The following is a 23,967-nucleotide window of genomic DNA, read 5'->3' as shown; positions in this document are numbered from 1 at the left end:
ATTATATCCTTTTGGATTATATGTGTTATTCTGTAAAATCTCCGAAAATTTGCTAGCCACATCCGCACTTAAAGATATCCTCATAAGGGTAAATGTTGTGCCCAGAAGGCACAATAAGGAAGGATAAACACATTTAACATGTATTATAATTATTAAAGCAAGCCAAATATGAAATATGGCATGCCAAATTATCTATTTGAAGATCGCTGGTTCAATCCTGTCACTTTGTAGAAGATCTTTAGTAATGATGTTAAAATCAAGTCACAAAGTATCAGCAGGTTTTGTCGACACCTGTATATCCTCAGCCAATGTTCGATTATTCAAATATATATTGACTTCTGGCATTATTATTCAAATTTTTGGTTCCGAAGGAAAGGGCCAATATTGCCAATTTCGGATCGGACCAAAATAAATATGATATAAATATTGCGGCATGTCAGGTTTGAACTATATTGGTTACTTCCTTCACTTTATAAGAGATATATGGAAATTTTAGGAAAATGTGGAAATATGCGAAAGGTAACAGATATAGTAGACCGAAGAATTCCATTTCCACACTTCATCTAATACAGATAAAAATATTGGTATGGGCAAAATTACAAGAAAATCGAACATTTATATCCAATTTTATGCGAAATCATAAATTCCTGGTTGAGAGAAACATTCAAATATAGCAAGTTGTAAAGAATCGCTGAATTGTTTTGCAAGTTTAGACAGACATAGGTATTGGAAATTGTGAACCTTTGTAGGTGAGGTACCAGAAGGGGTTGGCAGATATATATCATCTTCACAAAAGATCTTACGTTAGCAAAACTATTTGGATGTGGGAAATTTGAAGAGTGTTGGATGCTTATTTTTGACTATTGAGCGTTTTGTTTTTCAAAAATCTACCCTATGTGGGGGAGGTACCAGAAGAAATGGTCCGATCTCTACCATCTTTATAACAGATCGGGTGTTGATGGAAATATTGAGATATACCAAGTCTGGAATGGAATCGGATGTTAATTGCGCTTTTTAGGAGCTTCATGGATATTCAAAATTTTGACCCTTTGTGGAGGGGGTACCAAGAGGAGTGGATTGATATATTCCATTTTCATACCAGATCTTGTATTAGTAGAAATAATGGAATGTGTGAAGTATGAAGAAAATCGGATGCTTATTTCGGATTTTATGATCGTATTGCTTATCCAGAACTTTAACGCTATGTGGGGGAGGTAACAGAAAGAAGGAATTTTTATATCAGATCCTGTGTTGATAGTAATATTGAAATATGCCAAGTCTGAATAGAATCGGATGTTAATTTCGCCTTTTCTGATCTTCATGGATATTCAAAATTTTGACCCTTTGTGGGGGATGTACCAGAAGGAGTAGATCGATATATTCCATCTTCATACCAGATCTTGTGTTAGTAGAAATAATGGAATGTGTGAAATTTTAAGCGAATCGGATGATTATTTCGGATTTTATGATCACATTTTACAAGAGTTATAATTATTCTAAATATTGACCCTATCTACTCCATCATGTCTACTCCATCAAGTACCTCCCCCAAACTTGATGTAGTAGACCGATATTTTCCATTTTCGCATATAACGTAGCACTGATAGCACTTTAACACTAACACTTTCTATGAGTAAAATATTTTCTTTGAAAATGTTGACATTTTATGGAGGAGGTACCAGAAGGAGAAGACCGATATTACCCAGCTATGAACTCGATCTAAGTTTGATAACAATATTACGATGTACCAAGTATGGACCAAATCGGATACTCCTTTCGAGAGTTATCGTCCGTATCCTCTCTAGTTTTATGGGTGAGGTTATATGGGGGCCTATTTTTTTTCTGGAGTCGTTTTGTCTTTTTTGATTCTCAATGTAAAACTAAAGATATTTTATATTCTCATCACATTGTCAATATTTACTATTTCTGGCCGTCTATCAACAATAGGCCTCAACAAAGTCTTTGATCAGTAGAATCCATTTTAAAGAGTTCTACAAAAGGGCACAAATTTACTAAAATAACCATTGATAAGTTTTCTCTTAGCAGATATCATTTGAAAGGTCTATCACCAGAAATAGCCTTTTCGAAAGCTAATTTTCCGGTAGTTTACCCCTGGTAGATTTACTATCCATAAATAAGTAAACGTAAGAAGTTTAGAAGTTTTCGTCATCAGAGACGTTTTAAAATATTTCCTCTCTGCAAATGTCCTTTTGGAAGATCTGTCACCGCAAAAAGTCCTTTGAAAGTTAATTTACAAGTGCAAAGCAGTTGGAAATTTTCTTTCAGTAAAAATCTTCAGAAGTTCTCCTTTAATTTAAAATTGTTCAAAAAGAGTTGGGTCACATTCACAACGGGAACCTATATAGACAATTTCATACTTGAAGGATTGTTATCTACCAAATCTTCGTAAATACCAAATTTAAAAAAAAAAAAATTGTGAGTAAATGTGACTAGGAGTATCAAAATACCAAATATCGGTGGATGCCGACCATAAAAATTCCGAAAATCGGGAGGTACCGTTATATGTGGGAAAAAACGTGGACCTATATATACAATGTTCCGCCACTGGATCTAAAACCCATTACGAACATCAAATCCCAATTTTTGGGCAAATCCTTGAAAAAATATGGCAAAGATCATAAAAATACCGAATATTGGAAGGTACCGATATATCTCATTTTCAATACCAACTATCCTCAATACAAATTGTTGTGCCAAATTTTGCAGCTCTACGTCAAATAATGTGAGCTGCATCGTAATTTCAACGGACAATTCGCCAAAGTTAATATAACCTCTTTCAGGGTGTAGGATTTGTAAAACGGCAAACATATTCCACTTAACTCTGCTAAATATACAACAATTTACCATTCAAAATTCAATAGATGTACATTTTATCAAATATGTGTGCTACAATTCCGTGCACAACTGCTAAAGAACATTCTACGTCATTGCATTTGGTTTGAGCGCTGAACACCAGCTAAGAACACTCGAGAGTTGTTTGAAGTGTTCGCAACATGAAGAAACGACAACGAGAAAGAAATGAACTGAAAAGAATAACAACAACAACAATACACACTTACGACAACAATAGAGAGAAAGGAGAAGTAAAAGGAAACACCAGAAGGACGGACATTCGGTTGAAACCGTACGACGTACGATGGACGCGATAATCAGGCCCAACAGATAGTTTGGGACGACAACAACAAGGAGAGTGGCAGCAATGTTTACAAGATTTTCAAAAAAAGAAAAAAAACTCCAAGGAGGAGATTTTGAAGGGGCATGGGGGGATACTCATGGGTATGGGATGACATGAACTTTGTGCGTACCCAACACGGAAAGAGAACCCCATCATCGTCATCATCATCAATGATGATGTATGCGACGAGTAGTCGTCGTCGTCATCGTCATGTAGACCAAACTTGTTGCATGAACATGCCGACGAGGATGATGATGGGGTTGTTGTTGTTGGCAGAAGAGAACGTAAACACCATACCAACAACATAACAGGCGACGACGAAGCAGAAGAAGCAACGCCAGACAGCAGACAACAAAAAGTCATTACAATGGCGCCAGGATACCTGCTATGAGCTGTTGCTGTTTTTTGTTCTCATTGCTGCTGCTGTCGTGGTTGCTGTTGTTATTGTTGTTGTCATCTGGGTGTGTGTGTGTGTGTGTGTGCGTAAAGCCAGACAAACGAAGGGATAACAACAATAGGATTCCATTCCGGGTGACTCTTGGAAAATCTTGTTTATTTTTTTGTTGTTGTAATTTTCATTTCTTTTTGTTGTTGTTGTTTTGGTTGAAGAGCGCTTTGTGTGAACCACTTGAAATGTGTTAAATGACCGCTGCATTTCATTTCTTTTTGCCTTTCTCGTTCGTCGGCTCGTTTCGTTGGCTCAAAAGAATTTTATTATCCACGCCAAGGCTATTATGACACAGCCAGTCAGTTAGTCAGGCATTCAGTCGGAGGTGGTAATGTTGGTGGTGGGGGAGAAAACATTTCAAGAGAGTGCTGCATCATAAAGATAGTCATCTTTTTGAAAATGCATAACAAGCTTAGCAGTTGAGTTGGTTGGTTGGTTGGTTGGTTGGTCGGTGGGTTGGCGGCAGAGGCAACGTTTGGAAAAAAAAAAAACGAAACGAAAACTAATCGAATACCAGATAAGCAATTCAAAGTCAAAGTACAGGGTGGAAAAGGGAATGGATTCAAGCAGAGGATGATAGAGAAGGTCAGCGGTCGTTTTGTTGATTTACCCAGGCAGAAGAGGAAAAACGCCAACAACAACAACACGAAATGAATGACAGCGATAGAAGTCTTGTTTAACGCAATGACGTTGAAATTCAATATAAAATCAACAACAACAAAAAATACAACAACAATCCAACAATCCAATGACGTACTTAGTCATGCCATAGATGGAGTTCTCAAATAAAATTGGAGATATAAACAAAAGATAAGATCAACAAATTACGTTTGTTTTTTTTTTCAATACGTGAGGAAATACCTGTAAACTTCAAGGCAATTGAACAAATAGAGGGTCACAATAAAATGGGGATAGAGAGTCTGTTTTTATACCCTAAGCAATATGGCTAGTTATACCCTCAGCCTTATGGCTAGAGAGGATATATATCATTTGATACGACCAAAACGTTGCTCATTGAAATAACGATTTTAGACCCTAGATCTCTTTGGACCAAATCCATTTCAGGATATTTGTAGTCGATCTAAAGATTTCCGACCGTCCGTCTGTCTCTCTGCCTGGCCTGCTGGTACGCACGATAACTCTCGATGGGAGTATCCGATTTGGTCCAAACTTGTTACATAGTAATAATTTAGTCAAACTTAGATCGAGTTCGGAGATGGGCAATATCGGCCCACTCTTTCTGGTACCTTCCCCACAAAATGACGAAATTATCACAAAATACATTTTACTGCACAGCAAGAGAAAGGATACTCTGATTTTGCTGCAACTTTGCAAATCCTAATATTTTCATCAGTCCTAGGTCAGGTGCGAAAATGGACAACATCGGTCCATTACATCAAGTACCTTCCCCACAAAGGGTCAATATTTTGAATAATAATAACTCTTATAAAATTTGATGTAAGAGTCCGATTGTCTTCAAATTACAAACATCACAATATTTTTATTAACCCAAGGTCTGGTGTGAAGATGGAATATATTGGTCCACTCCTTATGGTACCTCCCCCACAAAGGGTCAACATTTTGAATATCCATTACGCTCAGAAAACGCGAAATTAATACCCGATTCAATTTAGGCTTGGCACATCTGAATATTTCCATCAATACAAGACCTGTTATAATAACGGCCGAGATCGGACCATTCCTTCTGGTACCTCCCCACAAAGGGTCAAAGTTTTGAATATCATAAACCATCACAAAATCCGAAATAAGCATCCGATCCTCTTCATATTTCACACATCCCATTATTTCTACTAACACAAAATCTGCTGTGAATATGGAATATATTCGTCCACTCTTACTGGTACCTCCCCAACAAAGGGTCAAAATTTTGAATATCCATGAAGCTCATAAAATGCGAAATTAACATCCGATTCCATTCAGACTTGGTACAACTCAATATTTCCATCAACCCAAGAACTATTATAAATATGGTAGGGATTGGACCATTTCTTCTGGTACCTCCCCCACAAAGAGTCAAAGTTTTGAATAACCAAATGATTGTAAAATCCGAAATAACCATCCGATTCTCTTCATATTTCACACATCTCATTATTTCAACTAACACAAAATCTGCTGTGAAGATGCAATATATCGGCGCACTCCTTCTGGTTCCTCCCACACAAAGGGTCAAAATTTTGAATATCCATGAAGCTCATAAAATGCGAAATTAGCATCCGATTTCATTCAGACTTGGCACATCTTAATATTTCCATCAACACAAGGTCAGCTATAAAGATGGCAGAGATCGGAGCATTCCTTCTGGTACCTCCCCCACAAAGGGTCAAAGTATTGAATAACCAAAACGATTATAAAATCCAAAATAAGCATCAGATTCTCTTCATATTTCACACATCCCATTATTTCTACTAACACAAGATATGCTGTGGAGATGGGATATATTGGTCCACTCTTTCTGGTACCTCCCCCACATAGGGTCAAAATTTTCAAAAATGTTTTACTGCACAGGAAGAGAAAGCTCAATCCGATTTTTGTCCAACATTGTAAATCCTGATATTTCCATCGGTGCTAGGTCAGGTGCAAAAATGGACAAAATCGGCCCACTTCATCAAGTGCCGGCCCAACTAAGGGTCAAAATTTTGAATATCCATGAAACTCATAAACCACGATATTAACATCCGATTTCATTCAGACTTGGTATATCTAAATATTTCCATCAACACACGATCTGTTTTTAAATATGGTAGAGATCGGACCATTTCTTCTGGTACCTCCCCCACATAGCGTTCAAGATGTTGAAAAATAAAACGCTTAAAAGAAGCGAATGAAGTATAAAAATGGAATGTTTCGGTCGACTTTTTTTGGGTCTAAATCTTTATTTTTTGTGTTCTGAAGCCTTTTTGATTCTCAATGTGAAAAAAAATTATCATCAAAAGAAGGCGTCGAGGAAGTCATTGGTCAGTAGAATCCATTTTAAAGAGTTCTGGAAAGTGTAAAAATTTATTAAAGGAACTCTTGATGAGTTTTCTCTCTGCAGATATCCTTTGGAAGGTCTATCACCAGAAATAGCATTTCAAGAGCTAATTTTCCGGTAGAATGCCCTTGGTAGGTTGACTATCCATAAATAAGTAAATGTAAGCATTTTGGAAGTTTTCGTCATCAGAGACATTTTGAAATATTTTCTCTCTGCAGATGTCCTTTTGGAAGATTGAAGATTTAATTTACAAGTGCAAAGCCTTTGCAAATTTTCTTTCAGTAAAAGTCTTCTGAAGTTCTCCTTTAAGTAAAACATTTTCAAAAAAATCTGGGACCCATTTTTGGTCGAAGGACCAAAATTCCTGGGTCTCATAAATTAGCCTTAGCCGCTTAATATTTCACATTTTTAGTTCAATAATGAACCACATTCAATTACCAAATAAAAATTATTTTTGCCTGTTTTAAATATGAAAAAACCTCTACAGACGATATGAGGGATACCCCCGTAAAAAGCCATGTTTATTTTTTGTTTTTGCTTCGAACGCTTTGGGGCACCACCGTCATAAATACTTGGAGAAAAAAACATGTTTTTGAACTACCCACACTCGCCCAGCTACATAGCCAAGCGACAATTTATTATAGCATTGGCTGGCGGATTTCAAAAACAGCTGCCGGTTGGCTGACTGACTGGTTGAATGGTTGGCTCACTGGTTTCCCATATGTACGTATGTGTCCATGTTGTTTTCAGCTAAACTTGTAGGCAGTTTGTTTATTAATTTTTGTTGTTGTTGTTTTACGTACATTTTTTTTTTTTGTCTGTCTGTCTGCCGCGTTTTCATCTATCCATCATTTCAGATCTCCAAATGTTACATGGCAAAGAGATTTTTTTTCGTTTTTTTTTTTTGCAAAAAACGCAAATCCAGTTTGTGGCGACGTACTGGTTGGATGGTTGGGTTAATCAACGAGTCCAACAAAAACAATTTTTTTGAAAACAAGAAATACGTAAAGCCATCCATACAAATCGATTTGACCCCCACTGCGTCATGCTGAAGATATTTTTTTTTTTTTTTGGTTGTTGTTTTTTTGTCTGTTCTGCTTCAAAGTAGTCGTCCCCAGTTTGAGTTTTTTTTTCTGTCTGGTGGTGAAGATACTATAATCACCTTGTGCGTTAACTTGTTTAGTTTTGGAAGAGTTTTTTTCTCGGTTTCATGATTATATTTTGAGCAAAAAAAATGTTTTATTTGGATATTTTTTTTAATGAATTTTCCATGGAATTTTTATTTCAATTTAGGTCAAGGTCGAAGGACCAAAATTCCATATTTCAAGCCTTCCCTCAACAATATGGCTAGAGAGGGTGGGTATTTCTCATCGAAATAATCTTAGATCCAAGGTCTCTTTGGACTAAATCCGTTTCAGGATGCATTATATGTCGAAGGACCAAAATTCCATATTTCAAGCCTTACAGCCAAAGGTCATTTTTATACTCTCAACCATATTGCTACAGAGGGTATATATCATTTGATACGGCCAAAACGTGTCTCATCGAAATAACAGGTTTAGACCCTAGGTCTCTTTGGACTAAATCCGTTTCAGGATGCTATATAGGTTAAGGTCGAAGGACCAAAATTCCATAATTCAAGTCTTCCAGCCCAAGGTCATTTTTATACCTTTTAATACCTTCAACGATATGGCTATAGAGGGTATATACCAGTGTGCCACAACGTGCCTCATCAAAATAACGGTTTTAGAACCTAGGTCTCTTTGGTCCGCCTCCATGTCTAGCTGGCTGGTGCGCACTATAACTGTGGAAGCGAGTATGCGATTTGGTTCAAACTTGGTACATCGTAATATTATAGTCAAACTTAGATCGAGTTCGGAGATGGGCAATATCGGTCCACTTCTTCTGGTGCCTCCCCCACAAAAGCTCGAAATGTTCCAAAAAATATTTTAGAGAAGAGAAAGGGAAAGGATAATCCGATATTGAACTTTGCAAATCCTAATATTTGCATCAGTACTAGGTCAGGTGCGAAAATGGATCGGTCCACTCCATCAAGTACCTCCCCCACAAGGGGTCAAAATTTTGAATAATTATAACTCATATAAAATGTGATGTAAGAGTCCAATTGTCTTCATTTTAAACACATCACAATATTTTTATTAACCCAAGGCCTGGTGTGAAGATGGAATATATCGGTCCACTGCTTCTGGTACCCCCCCCCCCCCCCCCACAAGGGGTCAACATTTTTAATATTCATGAAGCTCATAAAATGCGAAATTACCATCCGATTCCATTTAGACTTGGTACAACTCAATATTTCCATCAAAACAAGATCTGATGTATAGATGGTAGAGTTTGGGCCATTCCTTCTGGTACCTCTCCCACAAAGGGTCAAAATTTTGAATAATCAAAACTATCATAAAATCTGAAACAACATCCGATTCTCTCCATATTTTACATATCCCATTATTTCTACTAACACAAGATCTGCTGCGAAGATGGGAAATATATGACCACTCATTCTGGTACCTTCCCCACAATAGGTAAAAATTTTGAATATCTATGAAGCTCATAAAACGCGAAATTAACATTCGATTCTATTTATACTTGGCACATCTCAATATTTCCATCAACACAAGATCTGTTGTGAAGATGATAGAGATCGGACCATTTCTTCTGTTACCTCCCCCACAAAGGGTCAAAGTTCCGAATAACCAAAACTATCATAACATCCGAAATAAGAATTCGATTCTCTTTATATTTCTCACATCCCATTATTTCTACTAACACAAGATCTACTGTGAAGATGGGCAATATCGGTCCACCCCTTCTGGTACCTCCCCCACAAAAGGGTCAAAATTTTGAATAATCGAAACGATCATAAAATTCGAAATAGGCATCCGATTTTCTTCATATTTCTCACATCCTATTATTTCCACTAACACAAGATCTGCTATGAAGATTGGAAATATCTGGCCACCACTTCTGGTACCTCCCCCACAAAGGGTCAAATTTTACATATTCATGAAGCTCGAAATTAACAACAGATTCCATATCTCAATATTTCCATCAACACAAGATCTGTTGTAAAGATGTAAGAGATCGGACCATTTCTTCTGATACCTCCCACACATAGAGTTCAAGATTTAATTCCACCCAAAACATTTTTGGTCCTTCGAGTGAACAAATTTTATTGAATTTATTTTCAAACTAATTTTTCCTTTTCCTAATTAAGAAAATGGGAGATATGTATTCGACCAAATATTTCAAACGCATTTTTCCGGTGAATATTATTATTTCGCCTTCATTACAAAATGAATACCAAACAAATGATTCATTTTCAAAAATCGCCTCAAAACAAATAAGTTATTAAATTTAATGGCCACCAAAGAAAAAAATACCATCCAGACATAAACACAACAAATATTTTGTCATTGGAAATAGGAAAATACGCAAAAAATATCTCTATATGTTCATTTTCAAAAAATCCAAAACAGAAAAATTCCCCAAGCAAGATTTTTCAGACACACACAAAACAAATACTAAATAAAAACAAAATTCAAAAAATATTAAACCACAAAAATAGAACAGCACATTTGGGAATTTTTCTTCAATGGAAAAATATTTATTGCGAACATTGGAAAAATAAACAATGGAAATATTACTTGCAATAATGTGTGCATGCAATTGGGAAAATTTTGTAGAAAATTTTAAATAGATTTCAAATTGGCAAAGGAAATGGCTTCCAATTATTTATATCCTCCCACAAAATTTGCCAACAAATTTTCTTTTTATATGGGCCACACATATTTTACCTTTTGCTTATAGATGTCTTATCTATTATTTACATATTCATTTATTTATTTATTTTTTTTCTGGTCGAAAATATTTTGTGTGACCCCCCACGTTTAGTATTTGTTGTGTTCTTCTTCAAAGCCATTTGAAATTTTTGAATTTTTGAAAATGTGCTAATTTATTTTTAAATCCAAAAACAATGCCTTGCCGCCACCGCCGCCATCGTCAGACCACAAAAGTGGAAATATTTGACGTAAATTTCTTCTTTTGGCTTTTAGTATAGACATTAATTTTCCTTCACTTGAACACGTTCCTTGGGAAAATATTTTTATTTTGGTTTTTAGTGTTTTCGGTTTTCATTCTACGTTGGGGACTTTTGTCAATCGCCAAAAACAAAAAATAGCGACGAGAAAAAAATTTAATAAACTTGTTCATTAATTATGAGCGTATTTATGATGTTTTTTTTTTCTCTTTGTGAAAATGAAAAAGAAAAATGAGATTTTTGTGTGAAAATCATTTCTACGAATTGTTGTTTTACGTCATTTGTTGGGAATTTCCTGTTGTGATTTATGCTGATACTTAAAAATTATTTTAATTTTTTTGAAAATTTGTGAGGTGGGGGTTGAGGGAAATATTTTGAAAATTTTCAAAGGAAATATAATTTTAATAATTTATTATGACAAAAGGTGATTAGTTTGAAAAATCCAAAAAAAAAAAATATTTTGCTGGAAAAAATATGACTTAAAAATTTAGCAAACATTTTCGTATTATTTCTAAAATCCATTCAAAATTATTCACCCAATATCAAATTTGGTACGATTTAGGAGTTTTCGTGCACTTGTAGTACACATTTTTAAAACCACCACCAGATACTGATATAAATATTACGGCGTGCCAGATTTGGACTATATCGACTTCTTCCTATAAACATGCAATTTTTGGAAAATGTGGAAACAAGCGTGGGGTAGCAGATATAGCGGTCCGAAGTATTCCATTTTCATACTTCATCTAATACATTTGAAGGTATTGGTATGTATGCAAAATTTGAAAGAAATCGGAAATTTATATCAAATTTTATGAGGACCGATATATCCCATCTACACAGCAGATCTTGAGTAAGTAGAAATAATGAGATATGTGAAATATGAAGAGATCCGAATGCTTATTTCGGATTTTATGTTCGTTATGGTTATTCAAAATGTTGAACTTTTGAGGGGGAGATACCAGAAGTAATGGTCCGATCTTTAACATCTTTATGACAGATATTGTGTGGATGAAATTATTGAGATGTGCCAAGTCTGAATGGAATCGGATGTTAATTTCGCAGTTTATTCAAAAATTGTGTTGCTAGAAATAATGGGATGTGTGAAATATGAAGAGAATCGGATGCTTATGACCGTTTCTGTTATTCAAAACGTTGACCCTTTGAGGGAGAGGTACCAGAAAGAATGATCCGACCTTTACCATCTTTATAACATATCTTGTGTTTATAGAAGTATTGAGATGTGTCAAGTCTGTATGGAATCGGGTGTGAATTTCGTGTTTTATGAGCTTCATGAATATTCAAAATTTTGACCCTTTGTAGGGGAGGTTCCAGAAGGAGTGGACCGATATATTCCATTTTCAAACCAGACATTGGGTAAATATTGAGATGTGTGTAATTTGAAGACAATCGGACTCCTACATCACATTCTATAAGAGTTATAATTATTCGAAATTTTGACTCTTTGTGGGAGAAGTACTGGATGGAGTGTATGACTGTACTGTAAAACACTATCACCAAATCTCAATCACAGATACCAAATTTTCAAATTTCAGAATTTTATGTCAATCCTCTCTCCCAACACCAAATATTGTACCATTTTGTACTTTTCGTAGAATTATAGCATATACTTCCGAAACCACCTCCATATGTCAAAGCTACACATAAACAGCAATACTAATACCAAGTTGTACATTTCAAGCTCTCTGTGTTCACACGATACAAAAATGTACCAAATTTAGTACTATTTAGTACTTTTCGTACAGTTATAATACATATATTTTATTTTATTTATTTTTATCTACAAATTTAATTTATTTTCCCTTTTCCAAGTCCCAAAATCTTTATTTCAGGTTTTTTGATCCAATAAATTCCATCTCTTACCAAAGTTTAATTATGTCGATTTTCTTAAAAAATGCCTATCAATGCTTCTAACTCCTTCACAACTCATTAAAATTCTCCCAGTCACATTTCAAGGTTATCAAAAGTGTTACGATCTCTCTCCTCTCATATCTAATGCGCTCTCTCTGCCCCTATCAACACAGATATAACATCAGTCAAATCAAATTTATTCTATTGACATAAGAACTTTTGGCAACAGCTCCAATGCAGTTTGTTTTAATTTAGCGGCTCTTAGCTGTACTATTCTCCAAACTCTACAAAGAGAAAGAGGATAATGAGAGAGGGAGGGAGAGCGCATATTTCACGCCATTACAATTTCATTTTCATTGCAGCACCACAAAACATTTATGTATTATGCAATTTTGACCTAAAAATTCTTGTTAACATGAAACGGTTTGGTTATTGTTATTTTTGTTGTTGCTGTTTTTTTTTTTTTTTTTCTTTTTTACAACAATCATCATCCTCGTCATGATGATGATGATGATAAACGACAACGAAGACCAAATGTATTTACAACAACCAGTTAGTATTTAAGTCAGGCAAAACACTCAACAACTACAACAATAAGAAAAAAATAAACAAATGAAACGAAACGAATCCAATGTTACTTACCCACATACATACGAACACACACACATGCCTGTTTGCATGCACCCTCTCTCAACGGCTATGCAATGCACTTGACAAAACACGACAGACTGGCGACACCCAAACACATTTGAATGATGAAAACATGCACACAGTACTTTTGTTGTTGGTGGGTTGGGGAGGCCGTGGGGAGAGAGAAGAGCACAATGGTCTGAGAGGTTGTGGGAGACGACGACGACGACTCAAAGCAATGTAAAATGATGGGTGGTGGTGGTGGGGACATTGATTGTGGCGACAATGGTGCTGTAATGTTGTCACTTAGTCAAAGGCATTCCCCCGAAATGAAAATGGCATGACAGACGTCGTGTTGAGCTCACTCACGGCAGTAGCAACAACAACAACAAAAAACAATCAATGACACCAAATAACAACAGCTTTGTAGCTGCGCTGGCTGACGTTTGATCACCATATACATTTGACAATAACGTCAACATTTCAACCAACAGCAAAAAAAACAACAAATAACCCGACCGCATACGAAACGACAACAACGGAACCGACATCGACATGCAATATTCACTTGCATGATTTGTTTGCTTTGTTTTTGGCGGGACATGACTGGAGGGGGAGGTTATAAGTACCTATATAATACTATTTATCTTTTTCAACACCACCACCTCCTGTTTTTGCCCATTTTTTTAGAGAATCCCACTTTTGCACCCATAAACGTTTAATTTCTTTTAGCATTTTTAATAAATTAAAACCACAATGAATTTACCAACCGACGCCATTTGTCCCGGGTTTTATTTGTTTTATTTTTTCACATTTTTCTTTGCACACACGAACTTTTATTCGAAAGTAAGCAATTTTATTTCACTTCACATTTTGTTTACTTTTAGTTTTTTATTTTATTTTTCGCTTTTCTTTTATTTGTTTAAACTTTGATTAACACCTTTTAGCCGACCGAGCACGCACATCCGTTAATTACTAATTGTTCGTCCGTCCGCGCGAGATTCACTTAACGACAAAGACACAATTTGTGGAGATTTGATTTGTCAATCTCGGTCAGCTGATCGTGTATCACAATCAGAGAGGAGGAGAAATTTTCGACAAATGTCAATAGAACGTAATTATGGCAGGTTTGGAGTTGAAGTGTTAGGGTTGCCATAACACAATGTTAACAAGGGAAATTGGTGTTGGGAAAATTCTCATAAAAAGATTAAAATAAACACTTTTGGTACAAATTGATAATAAAAAAATGAAAATATAAATAGAAAAATTGCGAAATCACTTCATTTCAAGTTTTGATAAATAAAATTTTGTGGAAACGTAAGGAAACAGGTACTTTTTATATCCTTTGATACGACCAAAACGTGCCTCATTAAAATAACGGTTTTGGACACTAGGTCTCTTTAGACCAAATCCGTTTCGGGACATTTGGAGTCAATCTAGCGATATCCGTCCGTCCGTCTGTCTATCTGACTGGCTGGTGCGAACGATAACTCTCGAAGGGAGTATCCGATGTGGTCCAAACTTGGTACATCGTAATATTATTGTCAAACTTAGATCGAGCTCGGAGATGGGCTATATCGATCCACTCCTTCTGATAGCTTCCCCACAAAAGGTCGAACTATTCAAAAAAATATTTTATTGCAGAGAAAGAGAAAGCATAATTCGATTTTGCCGCAACTTTGCATATCCTAATATTTTCATCAGTGCTACGTAATTTGCGAAAATGCAGAATATTGGTCCACTCTATCAAGTACCTCCCCCATAAAGGGTCAAAATTTTGAAAAATTATAACTTCTATAAAATGTGATGTAAGAGTCCAATTGTCTTCAAATTACACACATCGCAATATATTTATTTACCGAAGGTCTGGTGTGAATATGGAATATATCAGTCCACTCCCTTTGGTACCTCCCCCACAAAGGATCAAAATTTTAAATATCCCTGAAGCTCATAAAACGATTAATTAACATCCAATCCCATTCAGACTTGGCACATCTTAGTATTTATTTCAGAACAGGATCTATTTTGATGATGTTAGAGATCGAACTATTTCTTCTGGTACCTCCCCCACAAAAGGCCAAAATTTTGAATAATCAAAACGATCATAAAATCGAAAATAATCATCCGGCTCCCTTCATATTTCAAACATACCATTATTTCTACTAACACAAGATCTGCTTTGAAGATGAGACATATCGATCCACTCCTTCTGCTGGTACCTCCTCCATAAAGGGTCAAAAATATTGAATATCCATGAAACTCACAAAACGCGAAATTAACATCCGATTCAATTCAGACTTGGTGCATCTCAATATTTTCAATAACACAAGATCTGTTATAAAAAATGGTAGAGAGAAGAAGAGATGATAGAGGCCATTTCTTCTGGCATCTCCCCCACATAAGGTTCAAGATTTTGGAAAACAAAACGATTATAAAATCCGAAATAAGCATCCAACTCTCTTCAAAATTCACACCTAAAACATTTTGGCTGAAACAAGATCTGTTACAAAGATTATATATATCTGCGAACCCCTTCTGGTACCTCACCCACAAAGGGTCACAATTTTCAATCACTTTTTTCTGTCATGATTTGCGAAACAAGTCAGCGATTCTTTACAACTTGCTATATTTAAATATTTCCCTTAGCCTGAAATCTGATATGAATATGGAAATTATGATTTCGCATAAAATTGCCATACCAATATTTTTATCTGTATTAGATGAAGTAGGAAAATGGAATACTTCGGTCAATTATATCTGGTACCTCACGCACATTTTACACATTTTCTAAAAATTCTCAACGAAGTAACCCATAACCTGGTACCTGTCAATTGGTCTGTTTCAGTACCTGCATGAATCTACTAGTTTTTGAAAAAACAAATTTTTTCTATACCATAAAGGGATAATCGGTTATCATAGTAAGAACTTTAACATTCTTGCTTTTCTGATAGGTCCGATACGAAATGAACAATATAGGTCCTTTCAATAGGAACCTACTCCATAAAGGGTGAAACATTTGAATAATCATAACAAAAGTCGAAATATATTCAAATTATCGAACATTGATACTTTTAACTTGTTTTTTTTAGCCAAATTCGGCACCTAAATAATTTTTTTTTAATTTAATTATTTTTTAATTTTTACTTACGTTTTCCTTATAAATTGTTGTTAATAAATGTAAAAAAATTTTCCGCAAAAAATAGATTGATTTGTTTACAAAACAACTAATTAGTGAACAGCTGATGTTACTGAACTATTCTTACTAGGTAAAATTTTCCCAGTAAGTATTTGCAAACTCTCAGTAACTCAAATGTCAAAATGTCTCTCCCACTTACAGTCTTTTGGGTAAACGAACAGCTTCCAATAAAAAATTTTAAAAATTACCAACTAATCGAACACTCCTTATACATGTCACTTGCCTTACGTAAACAGTTATGGAATTCACTTTTAAAACTAATTGAGAATGATGGATGAGTTCTGCCATGGCTTATCACTTCTCTACCCATTATCATTAGATATTTAAGAGAATTGACTCATATACTCACATATAAAAAAGTAAAATTAAAGATATTCCCCCATTTTGGCAGTGGGACTCGGTTGGCAACACTGTGGTGTTGCCTATTTAAATGGCAAGTCTCCAAACTTATCCTCTTTCAAGAACACCTGGCCACCCTAAAGATATGCAAATGATGAAGAAAAAATAGTCATAACCAAAATCAATAAATTAAGCCTCAAAATTAATCATCCCCACACAATTTAACCTTTGTAGACTACCTATAATATCTACTACCCAAATATCGGAAAAAATAAACGAAGAAACTACACACCAAAAACAAAAAAAAAATTAAGCAAAAAAAAACACTGTCAATGCAATACCACCAACAGCACCAACAACAATATCAATAAACGTTCATTGGTGTTGGGGTGCGATGAGGGTTTCCTCCTCATTCCGAATGAATTGACATGATTGACGTTTGATGATAGTACGTATTATACGACCAACAGTACTACATACACATGTCCATGTATATTTGTCGTATCCGCTGGTTGCCTCAACTTTGCCACTTTTGTCAAGAAAAACAAGCCCCACACTTCAGTGTCCCCTCACCCGGCCGTTAAAACTAAAACAAAAAACTATTCCTATTGAGTTCGAAGCAAACCACACCGACACACAGCACACACCAGTTGTCTGCCAAGTGTATTGTGTTTATCACGAACAAAATTATCACGGGTTGGTGGAGGGGGAGCAGAGAGAGGAGAACAAAAAAGAGCAGTGCAAAAAAAAAAACAATCTTAAATTCGACCAAGAAACAAAACGAACGACCCACCAAACGGCGAGAACGACAAATGAGTTCGGTGTTGTTGTTGCTGCTGTTGCTGTCGCTGATTGTTAAATTGATGGCCTAGCTTCGTTTGTCTCGGTTGTGAGTGTGTGTGTGTGTCTTTTTTCCATTCGTTCACACAATATGACGCAGCAGCAACAGCTAAATATACAAAAACAAAATAAAAAAAAAATAATAATACTAAGCAGAGCAATGATTGCCCCACAGTATCAGAATATGACCGAGAGTCTTTCGTTTGCTTGTTCTTCTTTTCATTCTGGTTTTTTTGCTTTCGTATAACGTTTTGATGATTATTTCATTTGTTTATTTTGTTTTCCTTAGAGTTTAAACGTCTCATGATTACTTAAACACACACACAACCGTTCTTGGCTACACAAATAGTAAAAGTGTATGTGTTCATTTGCAAGTACAGTGGCACCAGCAAGCCCAAGATAAAAGCACGATAATTGGTACTACAAGTCATTTTTGTCATGGTCCTAGGCGAAAAGACTTGCCATCTATTGTCAAATTGACAAAAATCCATTTATTTTAATTTTTTTTTTAAATTATTCTCCCAATTCGTATAATTATTCCAAAGGCCCCCAGTTCAAGTAATATATTACACCCCTGTTGCTCTTGTTATTTTTGTTTTTGTTGTTGCCACTTTAATCATTTTGTTTTGTCTTTCACTAACTCAGTCACCACAGTCATATCGTTTTTTATTTACAGTAAAATCCAAATATGTGTGTGTGTGTCCGTGTGTTTGTATAGATACAACGATGCCGGTCACATTTAGTGGTGCTCCCCGAACCTTCAACAATTTAAGTTGTTAGTCAGCTTTTTTTTTTTTGCTTTGTGGCTCGTTGGCTGGCTTGTGTCGTCGTCGTCGTTTGTTTTGTTTTTGTTGTTATAATCATTGGCTCATTTCGTTGATGTTGTTTTTTCTTTTTTACTTTTTGTGTGATTGTTATTGGGTTGCTGGCTGTTGTGTCGTGTCGTGTGTTTGGATATTGTTGATGTTGTTGTTGCCGTTCGTTTTTTTTTGTTTTGCTTCCCATTCGCGCTACCTCCTGCCCATCAGACATGAGTAAGTGCGAAATTTGTGGTATTTCGTCGTTAAATGTTGTTTTTCTTTTGTTGTTATTGTTTTTGTTACTCTTGTTTGGCTATTCATTTTTTATTCACTGTGTGTTGGGGGGGATTTCTTCGTTGTGTGCACTCGTCTGCCGCGTCAACGATTAGTTATCTTAGCAAAGGAAGAAAAAAAAACGAACGTCGTGTACGTGTTAATAAAGGTATGAATGTGCTCTGTGGTATGTGTTTACCACCTCTGTCTCTCACTCTCTCTCGTGGTCTGTTGCCCCAACAGGCCCCTAATCTCATTGTTTTGTTTTTGGGGAATGCCTTTGTGACTTGTGTGGGTTATAATGGGTAGGTGTGTAGATGTGTAAAAGTGTGTTGTTGACTTACTCCATCAACACACACACACTCTCTCCCTCTCTCTCGCACACGTAATAACGACACTTGTTTTAATTATATCAACATGAGGTGGTGGATGGGGACTTTATTTTCTACTTTTTTCGTTGTTTGTTGATGATGGTGCCCAAAATCTGCTCGTGTTTTGCTTCCCAAAAAAAAATGCGTTGTTTTTGTTGCTGGTAAATAGGCGGCAGGTATGTAGGTATTTCGTATCTTCACAAGCAATAACAATAAATTGGATTTTTTTTTGTGTTTGCCTTTCAAGCAAAATACCCACCAAGAGCAAGATTTATGAAGAGAAAAAAGAGAGTGTTTACTTCCATACACTCAGTTCTTTCATGACGTTATAACCCCATTTAAGGTTAAGGTGAAGGCATACGTTAATTACCACCACCCGACTTGCGGGCCAGTGGGAAAGAGTAAAGAAGCGTAACAAATTTTGTTGTTGTTGCTGCTGCTGCTTTTGTTTAATAGCCATAATTTTAATTGACCAATTAAACCTGAAATGAATTTTTAACACAATTTAAGTGTTTTACAAAACATATCAATTTCAATTTAAGATTAACCAGCTTATTAGCATTTACATACGAAATTACACGGCAAGTGAAATCAATGAACAAAATCAAACAGGTTAAAGTCCAGCGGTTAGGTAGACATTGTTTTATTTTGAAAATTATTTATATTAGGGACCATTAAATTGATAATTACGAAAGTAAAGTGGCGTTTACACAAGACGAAATGTCGCGAAACAGGGTTGTATTTTATTTAACAAATTTACAGGGGATTTAAAGAAGAAGAAAAAAAAAAAACAGTTAATGGACGAAAAAGAGTGAAAAGCTAATAAACCGGTGAAAAATAAATAAAAATACACTTTTCATAGATTTTTTACAATTACTTTTACAATTTTCCGGTCGTCTACGTCACAAAGGCAATCTTTGGTATTTTGACAATTAATATAGGAATACGATTGTCCTGTATTTTGTTATTAAAGGAATATTTATTTATTATAAGACATATTTAGAAACTCTTCTACATTTATAGGGACCTGCCGACCATAGGATAGTAGAGGTCCTAGGGACTAATTAATTTTAAGTACGTTTTCGTATGACGAAACAATAGAGCTGGTCTCATATGTTAAATCGAATATCGCAACTCTTTTACGTCGAACTTGACCCAACCATTTTTTTTTTTTTTTTTCAAATAAAAAGTATTTATCTAAAATATTTTCATATAGCGAGCGGAATATTTTATAAAAAAAATAATTTTTCTGATTTAGATTATATTCCTCCTTGATAAAGTGTATAAAAGATGTGAAAATTACAAAATATTTGTTCGGAAATAGATATAAATGTATTGTATTATATATGTATTGGAACGAATTTGAAAATTTTCAAAAAAAAAAATCCGTTAAAAATTCTGTTAAAATCTTAAAAATACAAAATATAGCTGTTGTTGTCATAAGACATTACAATATTCAAATACGAATCTTGAAAAAAATCCGGCTAATAATGTAGCTAAAATCATCAAAATGCCGAGTATAAGGAGGTACCGTTTTATAGAGGCAACGACCTGGGGCTACAAAGACAATTTTCTTTCATAGACATAGACAATTCTCTGACCTTCAAATACGAAATTTAAAATCATTTCGGTGAATATTGCACATAAAATTGTCAAAATTCCGAATATAGGGAGGTACTGATATATGGGGACTATACGGAAACCTAGACCCACATAGACAATTTTCTGTCATAGCCTGTAGTTCCCATTACGAACTCTAAATACGAAATTTGAAACAACTCCGGCGAATAATGTCGCTAAAATACCGAAAGTACCGTTCAATGGAGGCTATACGACGACATGGGCCTGCATACGCAATTTTTTTGTCGTAGCCTGTAGTACCCATTACGAATAATACGAATAATGTCGCTAAAATCATCAAAATACCGAATATAGGGAGGTACTGATAATTTTCCGTCATAGATTGAATATTGCACCTAAAATTGTCAAAATACCGAATAATGAATGCTGATATATTTTTTACAATAATTCGATATATTTTTACCATAATTAAATATATATTTTTTAGACCTATGTTCAACTGATTTGTTTTAATTGTATCAACTGACAATTTAAATAACGCCATTTATAAAAACATATTTGATACTATTCCCTTTTATGGAGATCTACTTGAAATATAAATCTCCTAAATCCAATAAACTCTCAGTGAACTATTGACTTGTTGTCACACTTATCCCGTGATAACAATTATTCCCATATTTTTATGCATCTATCCACTGTGCCTGCAGTTCAAAAAAATGCACACTTTAGCAAAACTACCTACCTATTATTTACCCCACATCAGCCACTTTGCGCCCAGCACCACCCCCTCAAAAAAAAAAGCAAAACATTCCAACACATTTGTCAATTTCATTTCTATTCCCCCCAACTGATTAATTTGAACTCTATTACTCTCATAATACTCTCGGCCTTTCTCTTGCTCTCTCACAATTCCATTGTTGTGCTCCATTGACGACTCTTCTTTCTTTGTGTATTGTTTTGTTTTTTTTTTTTTTCTTTTTTTTTGCGGTGGGGGGTTTCGTTTATTAATAAAAGATTCGTGCAAATATTTTTGTAGTTTTTGTTTTCTTCGTCTTCTTCTTTAATTTCCTTTTCTTCTGTTATTATTCATTTGGCATTTATGTAGATAGTTGTTGTTGTCGTTGGTTGCCATTGGGTTATTGCTACGAACGGAACGAAAACGCATAGTATGGTGTGTATGTAGATATGTAAACGACAACGACGAGGTTGTTGCTGACAGCAATCAAAGAAACGGAGACCCCAACAATAGCAACAAAAAATACTTTACTTTTGTTATTGTTGCGGTGCCAGCGCTTTGTATGTGGCGGGAGGGGGCCTTTATGTGATTAAATCTCATACAAAGGCCCTTCTGCTAAGGCGGCCTCATTCTCATGTTGTTCATTTCCCGTTTACGTATTTTCAAAGTGGAAAAGGTGGGGAAGTGTGTGGGGGGGGGTTGTATGGTGCCATGCCAAAGCGTGTGTATGTATTGGTTGTTTTGCTTTTTTTTTTGTATTTGATTTGCAAGTGTTTGTGAATTTACTTGGAAATTGAATGAATTTCTTTGGTACGTCGTCTAGTCGCGTTTTGTTCGCATGTGAAGTCATATGTTGTGTGCTGTCGTCGCTGCTCGTTCACAGCCAGTCAGCCAGCCAGCTAACCTACCGTTCGCAGACGTTTGACGAGAGATTCCGTGATTCCTTTGATTAGTATATTTTCTTGTTTGCTTTCGTTTGAATTGTTTCGGTGGCGCTGTTGCTTCAGCCATTTGGTGGGTAATGGTGATGTGGTTATGATTGTTTTTTCGTTTTTTTGTTGTTGTTGTGTGCTAAGGCATTTATTGTTCAAGTGATGTTGATGTATGCCTAAAGAATTTATGTGGTGCGTTTTTTTTCAGTTTAATTGAAAGCGACAAAAATAACAGCGCCAAAATATTTCGCTTAAATTTTGTGACGGTATCAAAAATTAGCCAAATTATAAACAAAAATAGAAAAAAATGTGAATTTATGCAACCAAAACAAAAATCAATTAAACATCTTAAACCGTTATTATTAAATTAAACAAATTAACCCAATATACTTACCTACATCAAAAATGGTATTTATTTATTAATTAAAAGCTGGCAGACAAACAAACAAAAATTCAGAGAGGAGGTGAAAATATTAAAGCATAACCGGTTCCGTTTGTTGCTGTTTTTGTTATTGTTTTCGACGTGTTGTGTGCTGTGAGTAATTTGTTTCAATTTTTGTTGTTGCCATTTGTCAAGTCAGACGATGGATGCATAGATGACGTATTCATTCAAAAGCCTGTTTTTTGTTGTAAATATTGTGTCATTATTTGCTCAAGTTTTTTTATTGTAATTCATTTTGTTCTATATTCAACAACAACAAAGTGACTGATACCGGTGTATTTTTTACATTATGCTGGGGGGTATTCTCTTACAGGTTGTGTGGTTGTTGTCAAGAAAAAAAAAAACACCGTTTTACTCACCTTTGTGCCAAAGCAATTACACTTTCTCCCTCCCTCTCTCTCACGCACGGTCCTTATCATCTCATACATTAAAAAAATAAGAAAATAAATTTACATTTATTGGCAATTTTATTCTATTAACATATAAATATTAATTAAACTGTGCTTTTTAACACCATCGCCATCTGTTGCCTTTGTTGTTGTTGCTGCTGCTGCTGTTTCGGTCAATTAAATTGTAAATAAATGCCCAGTTCACAGTTCTCTTCTGTGTGGAATGAATATTTGATAACGTGAGCTCATACAACGGACAATCTCGCACACACATTCACACACAGAGAGAGGGAACATTCATGTAAACAATAAACGAATGAACGAATAACGATCTTTTCTTGGGTGTGAGTTGTACTTTTGTACTTTGATCCGCATTATTATTAATATAAATATATATACAATAAATAATAAATATAAATTAATGTATCTGCTGTTGTATAGTATAAATATTGCCCCATAATCATTGTAAGCCAAGCAACAAGTAGCAGCTATTGTGAGGGATATTTATTTATTTTTTAGATTTTGTGCGCCAACGCATTGTTATGGTTGGTTGAATTGTTGTCAGTCTTTGGTTTTCATTGATTGACTCGTTTTTTTTTTGCTTTTTATTCTATGTTTCTGTTGTTTGGTGGTGGGGTGCTCTCTCTCCCAAGTACCCAAAACACATGACGCACAACGTAAACGTGACGTATTCACAACGTAATTGCAATTTAAATGTAAAATTGAGAGTTAATCTATTTTTAAGCAGCGTTCGAAAATAAACATTATGGTACAGTACCATAGTGTTCTGTACCGTACCGAGGTGGAGTGGTACACTACGATAGTGTACCGTACCGGAACACAACCCTTAAAAAATATTTTAGTGATACTGTA

At 35.2% G+C, this 23,967-nt stretch overlaps 2 protein-coding genes across 6 annotated transcripts in view; one reads left to right on the top strand and one right to left on the bottom strand.

Annotated features, from left to right (window-relative positions):
- Window positions 1-14,863, bottom strand: part of LOC101899842 (G-protein coupled receptor dmsr-1) — a 455,946-nt gene extending 441,083 nt beyond the window's left edge. Inside the window, exon 1 of the mRNA XM_059130806.1 lies at window positions 13,208-14,863. The gene's annotated coding sequence lies outside the window, so the exon portion shown is untranslated. The remainder of the gene's footprint in view (window positions 1-13,207) is intronic.
- LOC101887834 (uncharacterized) overlaps window positions 1-23,967 on the top strand; it is a 188,964-nt gene that overhangs the window by 146,310 nt on the left and 18,687 nt on the right. Inside the window, exon 1 of one of the 5 annotated variants that reach the window (XM_005177006.4) lies at window positions 22,151-22,345. The exons of 3 other annotated variants lie outside the window; for them this stretch is intronic. The gene's annotated coding sequence lies outside the window, so the exon portion shown is untranslated. Of the gene's footprint in view, window positions 1-22,150; window positions 22,346-22,415; window positions 22,799-23,967 lie in introns of those variants that run through there. One more of the 5 variants, XM_020040063.2, reaches the window with a different exon arrangement.

The sequence above is a fragment of the Musca domestica genome, unplaced genomic scaffold, assembly GCF_030504385.1.
Source record: "Musca domestica strain aabys unplaced genomic scaffold, Musca_domestica.polishedcontigs.V.1.1 8, whole genome shotgun sequence".
Lineage (NCBI taxonomy): Eukaryota > Metazoa > Arthropoda > Insecta > Diptera > Muscidae > Musca > Musca domestica.
The sequence above is the reverse complement of the archived record's forward strand: the minus strand, read 5'-3'. Positions and strand labels throughout refer to the sequence as shown.